General features: G+C 38.9%; 1 protein-coding gene across 24 annotated transcripts in view; it reads left to right on the top strand.

The window, feature by feature from the left end:
* The first annotated feature begins 52 nt into the window (after positions 1-52).
* The window catches only part of CLASP1 (cytoplasmic linker associated protein 1), a 267,594-nt gene continuing 243,551 nt past the window's right edge, over positions 53-24,095 (top strand). For 21 of the 24 annotated variants that reach the window (XM_087854040.1, XM_087854321.1, XM_087854179.1 and 18 more), the window contains exon 1: positions 619-738. The gene's annotated coding sequence lies outside the window, so the exon portion shown is untranslated. Of the gene's footprint in view, positions 185-444; positions 739-24,095 lie in introns of those variants that run through there. The other 3 variants (XM_087854114.1, XM_087854590.1, XM_087854081.1) reach the window with 3 other exon arrangements.

The following is a 24,095-nucleotide window of genomic DNA, read 5'->3' on the forward strand; positions in this document are numbered from 1 at the left end:
CAAGAGCAAACAACCGTTAAAAAGTTGTGCTTCCGGCTCAAGTGTCGGCGCCTAATTGAAAAGGAAGAGAGAAGGACGCAAGCCCGGGTACGGAAAGACGCAGGGCACAATTTCCTTCATCCCAGTCGTCGGATGGTGGGGGCTGGACGCGCGTAACCCAGAAGCGAAAGTCCGTTTCCTTCAGGTATTAGACCCCGACCACAGGAAGTCCCGGCCGGACGGCTTTTATCCAGGCTTTCCTGACTCCCCCTCAGCTCTATTCACTGCATTCCCTGCATTGTGGGACTGTGTCGCCGCGGCCCCTTACATCCGACCCTCGTGGCCTAGCCTGAGTTTTGCCGCAACTTCCCAGGGACCCCAACAACACCCTGGCCACCCTTCCCTTAAAGAACCCTAACCCTACGGGTCCTCATCGGGGTCAAATAACGTTCTCGGCGGGGGTAAAATCTCCTGGGATTTGCAGCTCCCGAAGCCCAGCGCAGCGCAGGCTGGCCGGCGCCTGCGCGGGGTGTTACCATAGAGAGCAGCCGCCTCTCTGGTCTCGGTTTGCACTCTCTATGGTCGAGCCGGGTCCGTGGCGGTAAAAGGGAGACTGCACTGCGCAGGCGCTCTCGGCTTCTATTTTTTTTTTTTTTTTTTTTTTTTTAATCCCCGCACCAAGCGCTTAACCTCATTGGGGTGGAGGAGAAGGCGGCGGCTGTCTGGTCCGCAGCGGCAACAGTAGCGAATAATACGACTGTAAGTACCGGGTTAGGGCGAGGAGATTTAGACCCAGCCCTCCGAGGCCTTTGCCCCCTCGCCTGTGGTGGCGGGCGCTGGGTCTGGGTGGGGGCGATGTCCAGCCCTGTCATCGGCTCTTGGGTGCACTTTGGGGGGAGGGGGTGGCTTTAGGTGGGAGCCGGGCGGGGAGCGGGATGGGAGGGTTGTTTATCCAACCGGTAGGTCGCTGATCCCAGGCTGCTTTGCAGAGGGAGGAGGGGGCGGCTGTGGGGTCAGCCGGGCTTTGTGTGCCCCTCTCTCTTTTCCTCTCCCAGACCCCACCCCGGGCCCCCTTCCTGACCCGAGTCTTCCCGGCCCGGTGGGAGAAGCCAGCGAACAGCCCAGTCGCGTTTGAAAAGAGCCCGGGATTGCGAGGGGAGGGGGCGAGGGAGAGAAACCCACAACAACTAGTCATCGGCGAGTGATGGGTGTGGAGAAAGATCCAGAGGGAAGGGGTGCCGGGGAGGCGGGCGGCCGGGGCTCCCAGCCGGGCCAGACAAAAGCTGAGCGAGCGGCGCCGAGCCGAGCTGGGGGCCGGGCGGGATGCAGAGGGTCCCTTGGTCCCTGGGGCCCGCAGAGAGCTTCTTTCCGAAGCTGGGAAAGCGGACAAGTGCTGAGTTAAGCCTTGTGCAGCCTCCTCAACTTGCCTTTGTTGTTCTTTGGTATTGGCAGAGCCGCTCTGACGAAGATGAGTGTGTGATCTTGCACGTTAGCCTGGTTGGGTACAATGGAGCTAATCGAATTTTGCGTTCCATTTTCCGAGCCGCTCGGATGAGTATGGGGTTTTCCAGAGTCTAACTTATTACATAATGTTATTAAAATAGTTATGTTTATTTCTAAGATTTTTTTTTAAAAATTAGGTGGAGCCTTTTGAAGCATGTTTTGTTGTATCCGGATGAATTTATTTGTTGTGGTGTTCGTTCATGCAATACTGACCGTTCTTAGAACCTGTGAGTTCTTTAATCATGATACTTTAATTTGTAGATGTGGCAGTGAGAGCTTTGGATTGGTAGTCCTTTGGGAGGCAGTGATGCGGAAGAGTCCGAAAGGAGAAATAGTTGCATGCTGCCATGTGCCTTGTACCCTATTCTGGTGCCACAGTCCTGTATAAATTCTAGTTTTAGAGATTGTTGCTTTTATTACTATTATGATTTGTGACATTTACTGAGCTCTTGGTATGAGGGATCCTGGACAGTGGGCTCCTTTTGCTCATAAAGGGAGTGGGAGAATAGTAACATTGATGCAGAGACCTTATAGATAAAAACAAAACCACAATGTCCCAGGGTTAGTGAATATTATTTATCTTCTCTATTCGCTAAGAAAGATTTAAATTTTCGTGAGGTGTTTGCTTATTCATTTTGGTAAAATCGTGTAACTGCACCTTTCTTAGCAATTGTTACTCAAATCTGTTTCTGTAATTCATAGTTTGTGAGCTAATACGCAACAGCACTATTTCTGATTTTTGAAGTTTTGATTTTTTTTTTTTTTTTTTACCGAGTTTTCAGCCCTAGCTTTATAGTCTCCCAACTAAGGTTAACCAAAGTTAGAAATCCTTTGAAGTGACCGTTGGTGGTGGAGGTGTCAAATATTGTATCGCCATGTTACAATCTAAGCTAAGTGGTAAATACAGAAAAGGCCTTTGCAAACCTTACACCTTAAATTAGTGTTGGAACTGAAAACCTAGATCTCCTGGTATGTCAGGATTTGGGCCACAGACTCAACTTTATCTAAAAGAGGTAAGCATTTTTTGTACTAATAGGAAGGAAAAAACTGAAGCTTGGTGTTTATGCTTCAGTAGCCACTGCGATAGAATCTCTTAAGTGTAGTTTGGATGATGGGAACTTACTTTTTATAGAGCAAGATTTCAGATCCTTAAAATAGTTTGACAGGGACACTGTGAAATGATTGGCCAAAGAACATTAAGTTTATTGTTCATTTGTATTACGTTTTGTTCATTGGTTTTGGATTTAGATTTTTTTTTTTTTTTTTTTTTTTTGCTTTGGTAGTTAATTCTATTTTCTTGGGTGGCTCAGTCTCACAATTTATAAGTTGAGTGACAGATAGTTTCTTGGATCTGAGACTTAAATTTATTTTTGAGACTCTATTTCTTCTTAACAATCTTCTATTTATAAAATCATTTTTAGATTATAGTACTTTTAATTTAGTACTATTGGTAAATGTTATAACCACTTAAGGAATTATAATATTAGGCTAAGAGCTGAGTTATTAAAACTGCCAGTTTTGATAACTGCAAGAAAACAGTTATCTAAAAGATTTCCTAGAAAATAAGAGAAGGATCTATTAGTCTTAAAAAAGACACAAAACTAAGCAAAGGACAAGTCATTGATGATAGAGTTTTTGGTTTGTAAAATGTAATTTAAGAAAGTAAACGAATCTTTCTTTACCTAATGCAAGCAGGGCAACCTCCATAACGTGTGTGTGTTTGACTTAATGACCTCTAAAGGCCTTCTTTTTTTAAGCCCCCAAGTTTAGTGGTTATTTTTGGTGGGTCTTCATCACCCCCGGGCTTGCCTGCCTCCTTTATGCTCAGACCAGTACTGTCATACTGCAGGCTTTTCTTCCCCAAATTGTTATGGCAGCCTCAATCCACCTCCCCCCATGGATCACTAAAGATGTCGCTCAAATGTGCTTACATGACGGCCTTTCTTTCATAATGCTTGTGTTGACTTCCCTCTTGTTTCCTGCCTGGAAATCTCCTCATTCCTTGCTGATTCCTGTTGTATCCATTACCTTCCTCTTTGGAAGATTGATGCCTGTGCTTTTATTCTTCTCTAGATCCTTGAGGGCACTGGCAGTTTGTACAATACCGTGGTATCCTCTGTATTTACTACCAGGACTTGTGTAACTGGGGACTTGTGTAACTAGTCATGGTAAATGTATGAGGTGTGAAAGAATGAACAAATGCATCATAACTTAGAATAGAAGACTTTGAGCTTTGGAAGAGCTCTTAGAGGCTCCATAGGCCACTCTCATACCTTTTGTCTACTCTTTTCTGATCATCATCCTCACGTCGCAGATGTGCTTCTCTGTTACTGGACAGGTCTTAGCTGCTAGAAAGCTAGTTTAGATTGTACCAAAATCTGCCACTCCCCTGTTACCTGTTCTTGGTTATACCCCCTGAAGCAACATGAATTAAGTCTGTTTCTTCTCCCCATAATAGCCTTTCATTTCCTAGGACAGTCACAAGCCTTATGTAGATTTATTGATGAATTAATTTATTAAACCGTTTCTTTAGTTAGATACCAGGTACCATGAGGGTACAGTTGAAAAGACTGCATGGTTCCCACACTTCCAGGGTTCATAGTCTAATAGAGGGACAGAATGTTATAAAGTGATGCCAGTTATGCTGGAAGTATGTAAACAGCCCTAGATTCTTTGTCCCCTCATGGTGTTTTTTTTTTTTTAACATTTTATTTTATTTTTAAAAAAGATTTATTTATTTTAGAGAGAGAGAGAGCTTGAGGGCGCGCAAGCTCGGACTTGCATGGGGGGAGGGGCAGAGGGCGAGGGAGAGGGGGAGAGAATCTCAAGCCAACTCCGTGCTGAGTGCAAAGTCTGTGGGGCTCAATCTCACAACCCTGAGATCAGAGTCTGAGCTGAAACCAAGTCGGATGATTAATCGACTGTGCCACCTAGTCACCCCAAGATTTTGTTTTTTTAATGTAATCCCTACACCCAACATGGGGCTCAAACTTAACAACCCCTAGGTCAAGAGTCCCATGCTCTACCGACTGAGCCAGCCAGGTGCCCCCTCCCCTCATGGTTTAATCAGATTTCCCATGCTGCTTTTTTTAGGCAACTGTTTTGTTACTGTTCTTTAAATGCAATATCTGAAATGGAACAGAATTTGCTGTGACCTGACCAGCGTATACAGCTGTTGTCTTAGGCTAAGAAACTGTATCAAGGGTTTTCAAATTTTGTTGTGCCTTCTGGCTCTGCCACTTACTAGCCCTGTGACTTTGGGCCATGGGCCTGTTAAATCATCTCTTCGTATTTGAATAATTTTATCTATAAAACAAGGGTGAGGGGAGGGCAGTGTTAACAGTAGTACCTACTTCAACAGGGTTGTAAGGATTAAATGAGGTAATATATGTCGAGTCCTGAGAGTAGTGACTGGCATATAGTAAGTGGGTATATGTGGTATTCCTACTATTTATTCGTGATAGGAGTTAATGACAACGTAGCATAAGAAGTGACAAGCAATCAAGTCACATGAGCTTGTTAAAATACAAATGGCCTGACCTGTCCACCCACAGATTTTGGTCAATTAAGTCTGTGAGACCTGGACAGCCACAGTTTTAAAAATCCCCAGGTGGTTCTTAAAAAAAACCACCAAAACCGTAAAGTTTGAGAACCCTGTACTATATGTTAATTTTGTTAGTGATTGCATTTGCTTTTACAAAGTAAAAAAATTACCAAGTAATAGATGAATAGATTCTCCTGAAAGATTGAAACAATGCAGGGGCACCTGGGTGGCTCAGTCTGTTAAGCGTCTGCCTTCAGCTCAGGTCATGATCTCAGGGGCCTGGGATTGAGCCCCGCATTAGGCTCCCTGCTCAGTGGGGAGCCTGCTTCTCTCTCTCCCTCTCCCTCTGCCATTCCCCCTATTTGTATTCTCTGGCGCTCTCTATCTTTTGGTCAAATAAATAAATACAATCTTAAAAAAAAAAAAAAGATTGAAACAATGCTGATAAAGGGAAGGGCTTGGCCCCAGATCTCAGGCCCGCTGGGAGGCATATCCACTTATCAGTTTGAAATGTATCCTTCTCAACAACTGTTCCCCTTTTTGGTAGCTACACATATGTGAGTGTCTTCTTAATAATAAATAGTAGCCAGATTTAAGAGAAAAAAACCCTTGATTTTCAAAGCACTTTTACATTCATAATCTTTGCTCCCTTCAAAGTCCTGTGAGGTAGATGGGGAAGATAACATCATTATCCTATCAATGTACAAATGAGAAACTAAGACCTACAAATTAAATCCTAGTCTGAGATAGAGCTAGAAGGAGAGCCAGGCCTTCTATTTCTCAACTTAAATGTTCTTTTCCTGTCAATGGCTCTTAGCTACATAATTTTGTTGAATTATTGAAGTTAGGGTTCATGAAATCTTCTGATCTTTTTGCCGTGTGAATAGCTGTCAAACCAGATTTCCTACTATCTTTTAGTGTGTTTATACTTGCTTTTAAAAAAATGTAAATTCAAAGTTTACTAGTTATATGTATCTGGGACGATTAATCTTTTTGTGAAAAAAATCCAAAACTGGCCTTGGGACTGTCTGTTACCATGGCACATTTGGGTGAGTTTATGTTTGTTCAGGATAGCTGAATCCACTTTCCACCTGTCTCTATGTGTTTTCCAGTTAACTTTCCAAGCAGAATCACTTAAATTTATTTATTGTCTTATTATAATAACATAGCAGTAACAGAAACTTGAGAGACCAGAGGGGGAAAAGCCACATCAAACTATCCTAACACAAGCTATTAGCTATTATTTCTTAGTGTATCACCTTTGAAGCTGTCCCTATGTTTGTACTTTTCAGTAAGTAATACTAGGTCTTGCATGTTTTGTGGCTGCTTTCCACGTAATGACATATTAGTATCATTTAAGTTTTTTAATCGCTTTGTCATATTTGAGATGATATGGCAAATTTTGGTAAACTGGGATCTTTGACATGTAAGTATCTCTTTTTTTTCTTTTTTAAGTTTACTTATTTAAGTAATCTGTACACCCAATGTGGGGCTCGAACTCATGACCCCAAGATCAAGCATCTCATGCTCTTCTGACTGAGCCAGCCAGGTGCCACTTTTTTTTTTTTTAATTACGTATACTACAACAGTGACTATCTTTTTGCATATAGTTTGCTTCTTTTGTGTTGTTTCTTTAGGATAAAATCAAAGAAGTGAGTATTGGGTGATTTTTGATACACATTGCCTGATTGATGACCAAAAAGTTGTACCAGTTGATAATTTTCCCAGCACCCTAAGAGTGTATCAGTTCCACAAAAATTTTACCAACTTCTGGTAATATAGTTTAAGTGTATTTTTTGTTACTGTGAGAGATGTGGAATGGCACATTGTTTTTATTTTTCATTTATTTTAAAAAAGAATAAGCAGTAATGATGAACTTTTATGTAAACCAACTGTATGCAGTTTGTTTTGAGCATTACACGCAGGTGATGTTACTTCCTTGGTTTTCACTCCTGTCCTGCGTTGCTAAAGCTATTGCGTTTCCAGATAGATGTGGAGGAAAATGTAGCCTTTGCGTTGTGGGACAGAATAGTCTATTTGTCAACATCAGAATGTAATCTTACTACATTTTCATCTCCTGCCTTCAGGAGTTTTTTTGTGCTCAAGGGCCCTGCTTGAAATATTTAGTAATCAGAATGTCTGGTGGTGGTGGGGTGAGGCATCTGCTTTTAAACAGATTTCCCAAGTGATTCTGAAGCCACAAAGTTTGAGAGCTGCCTCGGGACTACCTTCTAGCTCATTGTCTGCTCAGTTTCTTCCCAGTGTGTCTTTCCTGTGGGTAGAGGCCGACTCTGTTATGAACGGTTGCTCAGACATGCTAACAGAGGCCTGTTGTATAGAGGGAATGAATTGTGTAGCAGTGCCTTTCCTGATGTGGAGTAGCTGGGTTCATTCTGGGAACAATAAGCCAGTCTTTCTAAGAGTAGTTGAACTGCATTAAAAACAGCTCCTTCTCTGAAGTCTTCTCATGGTGCTGGTGGCTGTTTTTTATTTCAGTTCTGAGAAATCATAGAGCTCTCCAGACCCAAACCATGTCCTACTTAGCCTTTGGTTGGCCCAAGGGTGGTAGGTAGATCCAGTGTCACAATGGCAAGGGCCACCAAGGGTTGAACACCCAACTTTTTAGAGGTATGCTTTTGCCAACTCTTAGAGCAACATTTGAAGGCGGATGCGATTTTCACTTTATAATGAGAGGAAGCTGAGGTTTTGAAAAGTTGAATAATTTGTCCACAATCATACAGCTGCAGAGTTTAGCTCTCAGATTCTTCAGCTTCCGTTCCATTTATTTCTTTTTTTCCAGCACAGGTTTTTCCTTGTTCATGGAAGGTCAGTTGGCTGTCTTGGGAGAAAGTCTGCTCCCAGCATCGTGGCGTCTAAAGATGCCTCCTTGCTAGTCAGGAAGGATGTGAAGTTTGCAAGCTTCCCACTAGGGTTTCCATGAAGGTTAGGTCAGGTGACCTACAGTCTCTTTTAGATTTGAGTCTCTGATTTGAAATCTACCCTTGGACAGTCCAGGTCACTGAAGGCATGATATAAACCTTTTTTTCTTTTTAATTTTTTTTATTGTGATTAAAATATATGTAACATAAAATAGGCCATTTTAACCATTTTTTAAGAATACCAGTCAGGGCATTACTTACATTCACACTGTTGTGCAACCATCATCAGAGTCAGCTTCCAAATCTTTTCCATCACTCCAAACAGAAACCCTGTAACCATTAAGCCATAAATCCCCTTCTTCCCTCTCCCTCAGTCCCTGGTAATTTATAATCTACTTTCAGTCGCTACAAATTTGCCTATTCTAGATATTTCATGTAAGTGGAATCATATAATATCTGTCCTTCTATGATTTATTCACTTAGCATAATGTGTTCAAGATTCATTCATGTTTTAGGATGTATCAGAATGTTACTCTTTTTTAATTGGTGAATTATATTTCATTGTATGTATATACTACATTTTGTTTGTCCTCTCATCTGTTGATAGAACTTGAGTTGTTTCCACTTTTTGACTATTGTGAATAATGCTGCAGTGTATATTGGTTTGCAAATTTCTGTTTGAGTCTCTGCTCAATTCTTTTGGGTATGTACCTAGGACTAGAATTGCTGGGTTGTGTGGTAATTCTTTGTTTAGCTTTTTGAGGATTCGTTGAACTTTCGCAGGGTGGCTGTACCATTTGCACCCCCAGTGGCAGTGTACAAGGGTTTCAGTTTCTCCATATCTTTGCAAACACTTGCTGTTTTCCGTTATTTTATTTTTAAAGTTATAACCATTCTAATAGTTGTGAAACAGTATCTCACTGTGGTTTTGATTTGTTTTTTCGTGATGACTAAGGTGTTATCTTTTTTGGGTAAATGTCTATTCAAGTCCTTTGCTCATTATTAGATTGCATTGCTTGTCTTTTTGTTGTTGAGTTAGTTTTAGGGGTTCTTATATATTCTGGATATTAAACTCTTACCAGATAATGTGATACGCAAATATTTTCTCCCATTCGTTTTGTAGGTTGTCTTTACATTTCTTGATCATGTTCTTTGATGCACAAAAGTTTTGACTTTTGATGAAGTCCAATTAATCTGTTTCTTTTGCTTCTTATGCTTTTGGTGTCATAGCTAAGAATCCATTACCAATCTGAGGTCATGAAAATTTAGTCCTATGTTTACTTATTACGTTTTATGGTTTTAGCTCTTACATTTAGGTCGTTGATTCATTTGGGTTAGTTTTTTTTACATGGTGTGAGGTAGGGATCCAACTTCATTGTTTGCATATGGATATCCAGTTGTCCCAGCACCATTTGTTGAAGACTGATATAAACATTTTAATTACTTATTTTCTGTATCACCCACTGGCATTTATATTTTGCTTTAGGTATTTGATTTCATTGCCTATCCTCCTTCATCCTTACCCCTTCATCCTCCCCCCCCACCCGTTTTCTTCCTTTGAAACAGAATACATGGATATTTTGTGTGTGTTATAGCTTTGCTGCTTGACATAGGAGAGACACTTAATAAATGTGAGTTCCCTTTTTTTCCTTTTAATTTTGTGTAGTTACTTTTAAGTGGTTTGTGTTTCAAAACAGATTGTGAGGACCTTCACGGTAGGGTGTATATTATATTTCTTTGTTTCCCCATTTCCAACCCTCTCTTGTCCCCACCCCATCATAGTGCCCAGTGTAGTACCATGCAAGTGATGTCCTTACCTTTTATTGATTGAATTATAAAGCTAAATATAGATCTTTGTGGTTACATTTGGATGATTGGAGAGAATTCTCAGAAGATCAATAATCAGTATATTATAAAGTTCTTGAGGATTTTAAATGCAACCTAACTGAAGTTTACCCAAATATTTTTAGTCACATACAAAAAGATCCCAAAGGCATTTGAAATACCTAGACGCTGTATCAATCTTTACATTTGGGAAAATAACTTAAAAGGACATGCATTTAAAATATCCATGTATCCTGTTTCAAGGGAAGAAAACAGGGTGGGCAGGTGGTAAGGATGAAGGAGGGTAGGCAGGGTTCGTTTCATGGATGGCTGGAAAAAAAATTTTTTTTTTTTTAAAGATTTTATTTATTTATTTGACAGAGAGAGAGGCAGCGAGAGAGGGAACACAAGCAGGGGAAGTGGGAGAGGAAGAAGCAGGCTTCCCACTGAGCAGGGAGCCTGATGTGGGGCTTGATCCCAGGACCCTGGGATCATGACCTGAGCCGAAGGCAGACACTTAATGACTGAGCCACCCAGGCGCCTCAAGAAAATTTTTAACTTGTTATTTAAGTTTATGATAGTTTTGTATTGGGAATTTTACTCATCGTAGGGGTGATTTTTATATATTTAGTTCTGTAGTTTTAGCTTTTATATTTAGATTGTTGATCCATTTTGGTTTGCATTGACAAATGCTTTTAGTTTAAAAAATTATTTAAAGTTTGTGCAATGGTGTATATTACTTTTCTAACAAAAATATTAAATATCATTAAAACATTCTTTTTCTTAGAAATTCCGAAAGTTAACTAGTGAAGACGTGTCTGAACATTCTCTCTGGGTATATATTATCAGATTTCCCCCCATCACACTCTTTAGTGTTCAGTAGGGTCTAATTTTACTTGTCCTAAGTGATCAGACCTCCCTTAGGAGTTCATTTTGTAATCTACCATCCAGATGTCAGCAAAGGGAAGGCCCAGTTTGGAGACAGGCCTTTGGTGTTTTTATTTCCACTAGGTTTTGACTCGTAAATAGGTATTTCTTAGTATGTTGTTATATAAACACTTTCATCATATGAGATACTGGTTATTCTTCCACTGTTTATTTCAGCAGTTCCTTATTATTAATATTGAAAACAATAAAAGTAATTATTTTATTCTTTTATTTTCTAGTTTCAAGCAACATAACAACATCAGAGAGGTCAGAGCAAATCCAGTATTTGACATGCTTTCAGGATAATTTCAACCAACGAAGTGATTCAAGAGCTTGAACTCCCTTAGTTGGAATAATGGTTTATTCCAGGGAGAGTAGGAGGAAGTGATGCAGACTGTTTTCTTTCACTACCTCTGGCCCTATTTATGGAGAAGTTGGCCTGGTATGAGTATGAATCTTTAGCCATATATCTGTATACACAAAGATGGAGCCAACTTCTTTGTAAATAAGCCCAGAGGTAGTATATAGCTGTATCTATACACACAAAATTTGATTCAGGAAGTGTTCTTGTCATGTAATATATCACCCTTCAGACATGGGATCCCATGCTGGGGGTGGGGCGGGTAGTTCTTTAAAAAGAAATGCTCTCAGTGTCCCGTTGGCCTCTGTGCAGCTTATTTGGACTCATGGGTACGGTAGTTTAGCTTGATCCTGATTGTGTTTACCTATTGGTAGAGAATGGCATGCCACAGAGATCTCCTATGGCCTATGTCTGCACTTTTTTTTTTTTTTTTTAAGATTTTATTTATTTGACAGAGAGAGACACAGCGAGAGACGGAACACAAGCAGAGGGAGAGGGAGAAGCAGGGGCTCGATCCCAGGACCCTGGGATCATGGCCAGACTGAAGGCAGATGCTTAACAACTGAGCCACCCAGCTTCCCCCTATGTCTGCGTTTTTAAAGTGAACATGATGGGAAAAGCTTTCCATTCTCATGCCTTTTCCAACTTGGAGGAGGTTTCTGAAATTGCCAAAGGAACATTTGTTTGGACAAAGTAACAGTATTTAGCCTAATTGTATAGTAATGAGTTTACAGAATCATGAAAGGATGACAGCTGGGGAAGGTAAAGAACATCTTATAATCACTTGATTGCTAGACCTCCTTTAGGGTGGGGTAGGGTGAATAGAGGGGATGCAAAAATGGTATAGGTAGGTGTTCATGAAAAATGGGCCTAAAAACCAGAGCCTTTGTGAAAACTGCCAAGAGAGTTATTGTAGGGTATATCCTGGATAAAGAATGTTGAAACTGCCTTGATCAGAATCTTCACTCAACACACTTAACTTGTGCCACAGAAGAGAGAGGGGCTCTCAGGCCTGTTTCCAAAGAGCTCCACCGCTAAGAGGGAAGTCAGACAGGCAAGGAGACAGTTAAGATTCCTGAGTAAAGTGTGTTACTGTGGGAAGACTGAAGAGGGAAGGGCTCCTAATCTGGGGGTAGGGAAGAGAGGTGTCTTACCCTGTTTTGACCTGAGGTATGTAAGGCCTTGAACCAGGTATGCATGCCTGGTTCAGTACTCTGGGGCCCCTTTGTTGCTTTCCATTTATGAGAGAGCTCTGTTGGCTGGGGATCTAGCTTATGACCATGGGGCAAAGAGCTTGACTCTTGGCTGTATTAATACCGTGGTCTAATTTTGTGAAGAGGCCACAGACAAGAGCCCAGAAAGCACCCTTGCTGAGAGAAGGCTGTTTGAAACTAGCATCTTGCAGAGAGCCTTAGTCTTGATAGAAACAGGACTATTTTCAGATCTTTACTTGAATCATCAACTGATCAGTGATTCAGTTTTGGAATTTTGGGGGCGGGGGTTAGACATTGTTCTTTTGGGAAACTGTTTGCTTTTGAGATTGCTCCTGGAGAGTGATGGCATTATTAAAAAATTTGTTATTTTTATTGTGGTCACAAGCTTATTGCATGCATCGTTGGTTGTAAATTTTTTTTTTTAAGATGCCTAGGGGATAGTCTGTGTCGCCCCCACTTTTTTTCTTTAAGATTTTGTTTTTAAGTAAGCTCTATACACAATGTGGAGCTTGAACTCAAAACCCGGAGTTCAAGAGTCACACACAACTCTAGAGATTAAGCCAGCCAGGTGCCCCAGTACCTTTTTTTATTATGAGCAAGTTTAAATCTGTTGTAGCTGTGTATGAAGATTCTTTTCATTCTTGTTTAACTTACCTAGAAAGGAGAAATAGAACTGCAAGTTAAATGCATTAATTTTTAAAATATATTAATTTTTTGAGCTGATATTACATACACGTGATTTAAAATTTAAGTTTTCCTCCTCTCCTGTCTGCCATTCACCCAGTTCCCTTCCCTAGAAACACCAGTGTTATTAATTGTATATGTGAAAAAGATGCAGAGAGAGAGAGACATACCTCCCTTCCCCCTTTTTTGTACAAACTACTACAGATTATTCTGTTTGTTTGTTTCTTTCTCTCTCTCTCTTTCGTTCTTTTGTTCTTTCACTTTATGCATCTTGGAAATCATTCTATGTCAGTATGTTAAAGAGTTCCTCATCGGGGCACCTGGGTGGCTCAGTCCGTTAAGCATCTGCGTTTGGCCCAGGTCATGATCCCAGGGTCCTGGGATCTAGTCTCGCATCTTGCTCCCTGCTCAGTGGGGAGTCTGCTTCCCCCTCTCCCTCTGCTCCTCCCCCCTGCTCTCTCTCTTATGCTCTCTCACTCACTCACTCTCTCAAATAAATAAAATCTTTTTAAAAAAATATTTATTAGAGAGAGAGAGTACAAGCAGGAGGAGCAGCAGGGAGAGGGAGAAGCAGGCTGTCCATTGAGCAGAGAGTCCAACATGGGGCTTGGTCCCAGGACCCTGGGATCATGACCTGAACCGAAGGCAGATGCTTAACTGACTGAGCCACCCAGGTGCCCCATAAATAAAATCTTAAAAAAAGAAGACTTCCTCATTGTTGTGGGGTTTTGTTTTTGTTTTGTGTTTTTGCTCTGAGATTAAGAGCCACACAGGCATCCCTTCTCGTTGTGTGTTTTTTTTTTTTTCCTAAATGAAGAGTATGCCATTGTGTGGCATACCATAATTTACCTGGCTCTCTATTGAGGAACATTTAGTTTTTTCTATTCTTTTGCTTTTATAAATAATGCTAGAAACAATAATCCTATAATAATTTATTTTGCGTACATATGAATAAATTCCCATAAGTTGGCATTTTGGGTTGAAAGTTATGTACCTTTAAAATTTTGAGAGCTATTGCCAAATCATCCATCGTAGAGGTTTTTTTTTTCTTTTTTAAAAGATTTTTATTTATTGGAGAGAGAGAGAGTGAGCAGGGGGAGGAGCAGAGGGAGAGGGACAAGCAGACTGTGCTGAGTGTGGAACCTGTGGGGCTCGATTCCATGACCCTGAGATCACGACCTGAGCCGAAATCAAGAGTCAGAGGCTTAACTGACTAAGCCACCCAGGTGCCCCCATCTTAGAGGTTTTAACAAAACCTAGCCTACGATATGAGAATCCTGTAGTTAATACACTTTAAAATATAATTTTATAAAAGTATATGACTGTTCCGTCATAGATCATTTTTCAGTTAAAATGTGGCTATGCTTCAGTGATAAAAAACCAATCAAGCATTTGTCCTCTCATTACTTGTTTGTTTTTCTGCTTTTGACGTTACGGAGATTCCCTGGCTGGATGTGAGGTTCAGAAATAAGCTTTGCTTCCTTGTATGTCACCAAGGCTGCCTTTTAGAGATGGGCAATTTGCTGAATAAGTGGCTCTTTTTATAGTTTTCAATTTTTTTAAAGCTCTATGTGGGGCTTGAACGCATGACCCTTAGATCAAGAGTCACACCCCCTGATTCAGCCAGGCCACCCTGTAGTTTTTAATTCTTGTAGTAACTGGTGATGCCTGTGGTTTCATGATTACGATTAAATTTGACTTTACAAACAACTTTCTGGTATTTATTGTATGTAATTTGGTTTAACTAGAAAGAATATTATCATACTTTCAGTGTTTTAAAATTTATATTTCCTTAGACTAGATAATATGTACATGGTCAAAAAACTTAAAAGGTACACAAGGCTAGAGAGTGAAATGTCAGTCTTCCTCCACCTTTTCTCTGCATTTTCCCACATCCATTCCCAGAGGCAGCCACTGTTTCTGGTTTCTTACATGGTTTTCTAGATATTCTATGCATATATAAGCCTTTATATGTATGTATAGGTTGCAGCATTGTTTTGTTAGTACCACTGTTACTTTTTTTAGATACCATTGTATTTTCAACATGTACTTTTAAAATTCTGTAAGTAGTGCATATTTGTTTTGGAAAATATAGTGTTAATGTTTTGGTGTGCTGTTTCCGTCCATACTTTTTCTGTGCATGCAGGATGTAAGTGACTTCTTTGTATTTTATAAACAATATGATGTCATAAACATGCTATTTTCTAGCTTGCTTTAATTTTTTTTTTTTTTTTTAATAAACTCTGTACCCAACATGGGTTTAAAGTTATGACCCTGAGATCAAGAGTTGCATACTTTAACGCCTGAGCCAGCCAGGCTCCCCTCCAGCTTGCTGTTTTCACTAAACTGACCATAGGTATTTTTCCAGGCCATGAAAAACATATTTTTACTACAGAGTGACTGCATGGTATGTTGTTGTTTAGATGTATGGTGATTTCTTTCCCATTTCTTTGTTCTTGAACATTTGGGGTTATTTTCATTTAAAAAGTTTTTCACGGGGGCACCTGGCTGGCTCAGTTGGTGGAGCATGCGACTCTTGATCTTGGTGTTGTGAGTTTGGCTGGTTGTAGAGATTACGTAAAGATAAAATCTTTAAAAAAAAATAAAATTTTTTATGAACAGCCACAATGGACAGCTTTATATATACATTTCAGTGTACTTGACAAATTATTTCCCTACATGAATTCTTAGATTTGTACTTGTGGGATCAGAACATACAAAGGTTATTGATAGATGTTTCCAAATTGCCCTGGATAGTTATGAATTTTATTCTTGTCCGTGTATTAAATCACGTTTGATTATATCCAATTACATTCTCAACTGATATTTTTGTTTAAATGGAGGACTAGAGTGAGGGTTACATCTTTTGATATTTTAAAGAAAGCTGTGTTAGTATAGGTAGGAATAAGTCATGTTGGGAAAATACAGAGGCAGTAACAACTCAGTTTGGAAACTGAGCGTCTGTGGGTACGATTCAGTATATACTAACATGGGTAAGGCATAGATCTCTTTTTGTGTTTTCTTGTGGAATTTTTTTCCTAAATCCATAAAATATGAATGTAAAAATGTCATCTTAATAATAGCAGTGTTCTGTTATAATTGATCTGAGAAATAGAATTCTCCCTAGCTTTATGTGTAAGCTTAGTAGAGACTTAAAGTCTGTATGCTTGAAATATGGTTTCAGCGGGGCGGGTAGGAAGCAGTATGGAAGACTTTTCAGTAGCGTTTGTCATTGCTTGGCTGATGTTCCAAATTATCTTTCTTGTGCCACTTCACTTTATTGCATTAGAAAGATTTGAGGCTAAAGCTAATACCGTCTGATTGTCAATCACTAAATGTATCTCTCAAGCCCTCTCATCATTTCTCTGTCTTCAGCAAACGCAGGACTCCTTTTCATTGAAGGCTCTGTGACTATGTGGGATTTCCCAGTTGGTCAGATTCTGTCTTCAGTGTGAATCTTGCTGGAGCCAGGAATGGAAGCAAGGGAAATGACTGGGAGGGTGAGAGTAAGCAAAGCATGTGTTTTCATGCCAGCACACGAGTAAGAGTTTTGCCCAGTGGTGCCCTTATATCTGTTTCATTGGTGCCCTTATATTTGTTTCATTGGTGCAGTCTTTCCCTGTTTATTAGAGAGTCATCAAAAAAGTAGATAGTCTTACAGGAAAGCACCTTGATAAACGGTGTTAGAATAGATTGCTCACTCGTCTTTCTTTCTCCAGTGAACCTGGAGCTTGTTGAAGGCAGTGCCTGGGAGATTGGCTGGCACAATAGGTATTTAGTGAACTTAGGGACCGAGTACCAAGAGTCTGTTCGCATCATGTGTATCTTTTCACTTTTTTTCTTCTTTAATTTTGGAATAATTATAGATTCACAAGAAGTTGCAAAAATAGTAGAGTTTCTATATTCTTTTATGGTGTCCCCCAGTTCCCCTTTTTTCTCTGTCTCTTTTTTGTTTTTATGATCATGCCGTCAGCTTGTCATCAGCATCTGTGGGAAATACTAAACCCCTGAACTAAAGATTGCTGATTACTCTCCTAGAGTTACTTGCGGGAATGCATATGGTTCTTCCTCTTCATTGTTCTTGATGAAGCACTTGCTTACTGTGTGGTGCTGTGCCAGGTTTTAGTTGCTTCTCTCGATTCAGCCTCTTCTCTTATTTTGGTAATATTAAGTATGGTGGATACATCCTTCCTTTGTGGAACTTCTTCCTAAGTTATATATACATGTCTAAAGTACTCAGAGACCCGTGTGTGTTGGTGAGAAAGAGTAGCTGTGACTTGGTGGAAATAGTCCTGGATTTGGAGTTAGATGCTCAGGTTCAAATCCTGTTTCTGTTTCATACTTGCTGGGTGACCCTGGAAGTTACTTTGCTTCTGAATCTGTTAACTTTTCTGTAAAACAGTATGAGAGTAACAGTCATATAGAGAAGTTTTGTGGGTGGATAAAGAAAAGTAGCATTTGTATAATTACTTAGTGAATCGGAAAGTGTGGTTTCAAATGCAAAGCTACCTTGCTTATTCTAAATTGCTGAAATGAAAGCTGAAGTTTGAACTACTGCTACATTACTTCTTTATAGTTTGCTTCCTGCAGTAACAGGAGAAACTCCCTGTTTCTGTACCCCAAGCCTTTTTACACCTTCTGTCTTCACATTGACTAACCAGTACTTAATAGGGTTTTCTTTTTTCAACTGGGTGTAACCCAGCTCCCTTGAGAAATTTGGGATGGACTTGTCAGCTGTCATGCTATCAAATGACATATCAAATGCTTGCCTCTCTTCTTATTCACCTAAGTCTGGGGATTTCATGTTTCAGAAAGCTCTTTAAAAAATCTCTCATGCAAGTATCTTTTTGGCTTACCTTTTTCACAGGTTTTGCTCTTAGAAACCAACTCTTAATATGGTACCAGAACTGAGATTTATATTTTTAAAGAGGAGACCTGATTTTTTAAATATGTAAATATGGGATATGTAAGCAGTATAAAGAGTAGGAGATACCATGAAAAATTCAAGATTTAGATAATGGAGAATTTTTTTCTTTTTCTTTTTTTTTAATTAATTAATTAATTAATTAATTTAACAGAGACAGCCAGCGAGAGAGGGAACACAAGCAGGGGGAGTGGGAGAGGAAGAAGCAGGCTCCTAGCGGAGGAGCCTGATGTGGGACTCGATCCCAGAACGCGAGGATCACGCCCTGAGCCGAAGGCAGACGCTTAACCGCTGTGCCACCCAGGCGCCCCTGGAGAATTTTTTTCTTAAACGTGATCTAGGTGCAGACAGATTCTTAAATTATTAAGGGACAGACATATGTAGAATAAGGCACCCAGTAGCAGTAGAACACACATTGTTCTCAAGTGCACGTGGAACATTCTCCAGGATAGATCATATATTATGCCGTAAAACAAGACTCAAATTTAAAAGGTTGGAAATCATACAAAGTATGTTCTCTTACTGATCACAGTAGAATGAAGTTAGATATCAATAATAGAGAGAAATTGGGAAATTCACAAATATATGGAAATTAAACTACACACTCCTAAATCATTAGTGAGTAAAACAGGAAATTACAAAGAAAATTATAAAATATTCTGAGATGGTCGAAAATGAAAACAACACCATCCCATGGTGGCAGTGGTTGCACAACAGTGTGAATGTATTTAATACCACTGCATTGTACATTTAAAAGTGGTAAAAATGGTAAATCTTATGTATGACTTACCACAATTAAAAAAAAAAAACCTCATTCATTAGTCAACAATGTTTATTGAGCACCTACTATACTCCATGCCAAAAATAAAACAACATACCATAACTTAGGAAATGCAGTGAAAGCAGTGCTCAGAAGGAAATTTATAGCTTTAAATACTTTAATTAAAGAAGGATCTTAAATCAATAACCTAAACTTCTATCTTAAGAAATTAGTATGAGAACATAAAGAACCAAAAGCAAGCAGAAGAAAAAAAAATAAAGACTAGTTTAGAAATAAATGATAGAGAAAAATAGCAGTGAAAATCAACAGACCAAAAATTGGAAAGATACTGACCAAGAGAAACAGAGACAAGACTCAAATTAATGAAATCAAATGAAAGAGAGGACATCACTACTGTCCTTACAGAAATAAAAAAAAAGATAAAGGAATACTAGGAACAATTATATGCCAACAAATTAAATAACTTAGATGAAATTACCCATTTCTAGAAAGGCTCTACTGCGACTGGCTCAAGAAAAAAATACACAGTCTGAATATATCAATAATAAGGGAAGAGGTTGAGCTAACAATCAAAAAACCTCCCACAAAAAGAGCCCATGCTCAGATGACTTCACGTTTGGTGATTCTACCATATCTACCAAATGCAGGTCTTCAGAGACTCTTTCAAGATAAAGAGGAGGATGAAATGCTTTGAGCATGTTATTCCTGTGTTACAAAAGCCATATGAAGGCATCACAAGAAAATTACAGACCAGTCTTTTATGAATATAGATGTAAAAAATCAACAAAATAGTAGCAAACTGAATCCAGCACTATACTGGAAGGATTATACGCTATGACCAAGTAGGATTTATATCAGAAATACAAGGTTGGTCTAATATCTGAAAATAAATGTAATACACCATATTAATAGAATAAATGATAAAAACCACATTATCATCTCAAAAGCTGAAGGAAAAGCATTTGACAAAATCCACCTTTTTATGATAAAAACTCTGAACAAACTAGAAATAGAGGAGCACTTCCTTAATGTGATAAAGGCCAAATCCCTACGGCTGATGTCATAGTTAATGATAAAAGATAGAATGCATTCTCCCCAAGATCAGGAACAAGACAAGGATGTCCTTTTATGCCCCTTCTATTCAACATTGTACTGGAGGTTCTAACCAGGGCAGTTAGGCAAGAAAAAGAAATAAAATGCATCCAAATTGGAAAAGAAGTAAAACCATAATTGCAGATGACACGCTCTTGTATATAGAACATCCTATTAGAACTGATGAAGGAGTTCAGCAGGGTTGAAGGATATAAAATCAATAAACAAAAATCAGTTGTATTCCTGTATACTTGCAATGAATAGTTCAAAAATGAAACTTAAAACAATCCCATTCACAATAGCTACGAAAAGAGTAAAAATACTTCGGATAAAGTTAACAAAAGAAGTATAAATCTTACACTTTGAAAACTATAAAGCATCATTGAAAGAAATTAAAGATCTAAGTAAATGAAAAGACATGTTATGTTCATGGATCAGATTACCTAATATTGTTAAAGATGGCAGTACTTCCCAAGTTGATCTACAGATTTGATATATTCACTGTTAAAATCCTAGTTGCCTGTTTTGTAGGAATTGATAGGCTGCTCTTAAAATTCATATGGAAATACAAGGGACCCAGAATAGCCAAAACAATCTTGAAAAAGAACAAGGTTGGAGGACTTTCATAACTTACTGTAAAGCTATAGTAATCACAACAGTCTGGTACTGATATAAGAATAGACATATACATCAGTGGAATAGAACGTAAGTCCAGAAATGAAACCTTACATTTATAGTCAATTGATTCTCAACAAGGTTGTTAAGACAATTCAATGGGGAAAGAATGGTCTGGTCTTATCTTTTCTTTCCTTCCTTCCTTCCTTCCTTCCTTCCTTCCTTCCTTCCTTCCTTTCTTCCTTTCTTCCTTTCAGATTTATTTATGAGAGAGAGTGCCCACACAGTGGGAGGGGCAGAGAGGGAGAATCCTTAAGCAGATTCCCCACTGAGTGTGGAGCCCCATGCAGAACTCAGTCTCACCACCCATGAGATCACAACCTGAGCCGAAACCAAGAGTCCATCGCTCAGCCAACTGAGCCAACCAGGCACCCCTGAAAGAATGGTCTTTTCAACAAATGGCACTGGGACAAGTGGATATCCACATGCAAAAGGATGAATTTGGACTCTTTTCTCATTTGTACATACAAATGAATTCAGAATTAATCATAAGCCTAAATGTAAGATCTGAAACTGTAAAAAACTCTTAGTAGAAAACAGGTGTAAATCTTTATGACCTTGGATTAGGCAATATTTTCTTTTCTTTTTCATTGTGGTAAAATAGGCAATGATTCCTTCGGTATAATACCTAAAATACAAGCAACAAAAGAAAAAACGTAAAATGGACTTCATCAAAATCGAGAACTTTATGTTTCAAATGACACCATCAAGAAAGTGAAAGCATACTCTACAGAATGAGAGAAAATACTTGGAAATCATATATCTAATAAAGGACTTCTATCCAGAACATATAAAAACTCTTACAGTCAATAGTAAAAAGACAAATAACCCAATTAAAAAATAAACAAAGGATTTCGAACATTTCTCTAAAGAAGATGTTCAAATGGCCACACCCATGAAGAGAAGCTCAATATCCTTAGTCATTAGCGAAATGCAAATCAAAACCACAATGAGATGCCATTCTACACCCACTAAAATGGCTGTAATAAATAGACAGTAAGCGTTCCTGAAAATGTAGGGAAATTGGAACCCTCATGGATTGCTTGTAGGAATGTAAAATGGTGTAGCCATTTAGAAAAATAGTTTGGTAGTTCTTCCAAGAGTTAAACATAGTTAACATATCCTATATTCTAGTTAACACCTATTTGTGTATTGAAGAAAATTAAAACCATATCCACACAAAACTTGTTAAGGAATGTTCATAGTAACATTATTTATTATATCCAAAAAGTAGAAATGATCCAAATATCCATCAATAGGTAAGTGTATGAACAAATATGGTATATCTGTACCATGGAGTATTACTCAGCCATAAAAAGGAATGAAGTACTGATACATGCTGTAACATGGATAAGCCTTGAAAATAGTATGCTGAGTGAAAGAAGCCAGACACAAAAGGTCACATGTTTTATGACTCCACTTACGTGAAATGTCCAGAATAGGCAAATCCATTTGGTCAGAAGTAGATTATTGATTTTCCTGGGCTTAGGGCGGGGAGGGCTTTGGGGAGTGACTGCTAAAGGATATGAGATTTTATTTTGAGTTAATAAAAATGTTCGTAAATAGTGGTGATGGTTGCACAACCTTGGGAATGTAATAAAAACTATTGAATTATACCCACTTTAAGAGGGTGAACTTAATGGTATGTGAATTATATCTCAGTAAAGCTGTTACTAAAAAAATCGTGTAAGGAGTTTAGTGATCTGTTTTTCATTAGTATAGTAAACAAGTAAAAAAGAGATACTGTTTGATCAGGACTGTGAAAGGATAATGAAGCTCTGAAAAATACTATAGAAGTCAAGTGTTGCTAGATTGAGTAGAAATTTACATCCCTTCTTTCTAGATGAGCCAATTTAGTCACATTCTGTCTCTAATGAGGCTCCTCTCCCCAGTAAGCTGGTTCTCTACTGAGGTCTCTTGTCTCCATGTAAGATCCTTCCTTGGGAAGTTGCAGTCTCTATTATGATTCTCTCCTCCCCAGGGTAACTGTGTTGATGAGGTAACACTTTGGTATACTAATGCTGACAGCAGTCTTATGTATATGTTAAATATTTTGCATTGGGAGAAGAAGAGTCAGCAGTGAATAGTGAGATGTTTTCAGTTAGTTTTGGTCTTACAGTTCTTGGATGAATAAAATTGGGTGTTATTAAATAACTGCTCTGTTTTGAGACTTTTAAAAGCTTTATCTCTTCTTTTGCAAAAATATAAAAAGTAGAAGAAACTTGTAAGCAGTAGGACAGAAACTATCATAAACCTATTACTCAGAGGCCACAGTTTATTTTTTTATTTTTTAAAAGATTTTATTTATTTGACAGAGAGAGAGAGAGAGAGAGTGCAAGCAGGGGGAGTGGCAGGTAGAGGGAGAAGCAGGCTGCCACTGAGCAAGGAGCCCAGCCAAAGGCAGCTGCTCAACTGACTGAGCCACCCAGGCACCCTTAGAGGCCACACTTTAGTACTTTACATACTCTGTTTTTTTTTTCTATACTTCTTTCCACATGTAGGCTATGTCATATTATATATATGTATAATTTAATATAATTTCACGTCCTAATTTGTTTAGTTAATGAACAGTTCTATTACGGTATTTCATATTTTTTTCTACCAAGAGGACTTAAGCCTTACAATACTTAAAAAAAAAATTACGGACAGGGGTGCCTGGGTGGCTCAGTCGGTTAGGCGTCCAACTCTTGGTTTTGGCTCAGGTCGTGATCTCAGGGTCGTGAGATTAAGCACGCTCCGGGCTCAGCACAGAGTCTATTTCCCCTCTCCCTCCTCCCTTGCCCCCCACCCCACGCACACACTTTCTCTGTCTCTCTAAAATAAATAAATAAATCTTAAAAAAAAATTACAGACAGGGCACCTGAGTGGCTCAGTCATTTAAGCGTCTGACTTCGGCTGGGGTCATGATCTCAGGGTCCTGGGATCAAGCCCCACATTGGGCTCCCTGCTCAGTGGGGAGTCTGCTTGTCCCTTTCTCTCTATTCCTCTCCCTACTTGTGCTCTCTCTCTCTCTCAAATAAATAAATAAAATATTAAAAAATATAGGGGGCGCCTGGATGGTGCAGTCGTTAAGCATCTGCCTTCGGCTCAGGGCGTGATCCCGGCGTTCTGGGATCGAGCCCCACATCAGGCTTCTCCACTGGGAGCCTGCTTCTTCCTTTCCCACTCCCCCTGCTTGTGTTCCGTCTCTCGCTGATTGTCTCTCTGTCAAATAAATAAATAAAATCTTAAAAAAAAAAAGAAAACTTTAAAAAAATAAAAAATAAAAAACATAAAGTAAAAATTGAAAAAAATTACAGACAATGTTAAACACATACAGAAGTAAAGAGAATGGTGTAACAACCCTCACGTGCTTATCACCGAATTTTGGCAGTTCTCATTGCATATCCATCTTGTTGATTCTTTGAGGAAGTTTTGAGGAGCAGAATAAAAGTAGAAGCAATTTTTATTATTTTAAACCTGTCCCCACAGAAGCAAAAACAAAATTAAAGCTATCTACTACTTTTACAGATCACAGAGAAAACAGTATTTTATTTTAAATATTTTTGATATTTTAATATTTTAATATTTTAATCTGAAAGAGTAAAAAAATTACTTCATTAAAATACTAGTGAAGGCAAGTATTAACTGTTATGAAGAAGTTATCTGGCATTGGTGTAGTATCTTCTATTATTTTCCTATATATATGTATAGTAATGTGGAGTTGCT

Source organism: Ursus americanus, chromosome 1 (assembly GCF_024610735.1).
Source record: "Ursus americanus isolate L20-20 chromosome 1, mUrsAme1.1.p, whole genome shotgun sequence".
Lineage (NCBI taxonomy): Eukaryota > Metazoa > Chordata > Mammalia > Carnivora > Ursidae > Ursus > Ursus americanus.